This window comes from Hippocampus comes, unplaced genomic scaffold (assembly GCF_001891065.2).
Source record: "Hippocampus comes isolate QL1 unplaced genomic scaffold, H_comes_QL1_v1.1 scaffold158, whole genome shotgun sequence".
Classification (NCBI taxonomy): Eukaryota; Metazoa; Chordata; class Actinopteri; order Syngnathiformes; family Syngnathidae; genus Hippocampus; species Hippocampus comes.
Window position 1 is genome coordinate 3,241,188 of NW_017805548.1, and position 1,240 is coordinate 3,242,427.

A 1,240-nucleotide genomic window follows, 5' to 3' on the forward strand; every position below is an offset into this window, starting at 1 on the left:
AACTCGATGAGGATGTGGAAAACCACACTTGAAGCCAATGGCAAGCCACTTACCCAAGTGTCCATCAAATGTGGCATATACCAAGGTGATGCACTCTCCCCACTGCTGTTCTGCATAGGACTGAACCCCCTCAGCCAAGTAATCACCAAGACAGGCTATGGATACCGCCTCAGAAATGGAGCTACGATCAGTCACCTCCTCTACATGGATGACATAAAGCTGTATGCTAAGAGCGAAAGGGACATAGACTCCCTGATCCACACAACCAGGATCTACAGCAGCGACATCGGGATGTCATTCGGGCTTGAGAAATGTAGTCGGATGGTGACTTAGAGAGGAAAGGTAGTCCGCACTGAAGGGGTCTCACTCCCTGAAGGAACAATAGCAGACATTGAGGACAGCTACAAGTACCTCGGTATACCACAAGCCAATGGCAACCTCGAAATGACAACAAGGAAAGCGGCTACAACATCGGACATCTCAGTCCAGAAATGTGCAGTGCTGGGAACAGCAAGGATACTGCGCAGAACCCTCAAGCTTCCTGGCCTCTGGTAGAGGACCCGAGCTGAATGAGGGATGGACACCACCCGAGGGGTGAGACGAGGATTTTTTTTTTTTTTTTTATATATACGTAATGTGTGTGTGTGTGTGTGCGTGCGCGCGCGCTTGTGAGTGAAGCGAGAGAAGCAAACAATTTAGTGGACAGACAGGAGAGGGAAGCAGCGTGAGTGAATGTCGATGTATGTAAACAAAAACAAATGCAAATTGTGATTTATTGTGTCCCCCAAAAAATATTGTGTCCGTTTTTCCTCATCGAACGATATGTTGATATAATGACAGGCTGACGCAAAGACATTTTCACAGACCAAAATGTCACTCAACACGGCTGCACTTCAACGAGCCGTTTATGTATTCCAGCAATTACAGCTGGAAACAGTGCAGTGTCATAGCATTTCTAATCCATCAATCCATTTTCTGAACCACTTATCTTCGCTGCTCGCACTTAGCTGAGCAATATAGCTTGGCAGGCCCTCTTTTGTTTTCGCTGCGTCTGCCGACTACGACACGTTCCAGACCCAACAACAAGCCACGGAGGTCCCGCTGGTCGGAAGCCATCTCGGAGATGTCCGTGATATTATTGCTCTGCACTTTTATTTAAAGGTCAGCAAAATTATATATTAGTTATTCTGTTAAAAAAGACACATCTATCTATCTATCTATCTATATATATATATATATA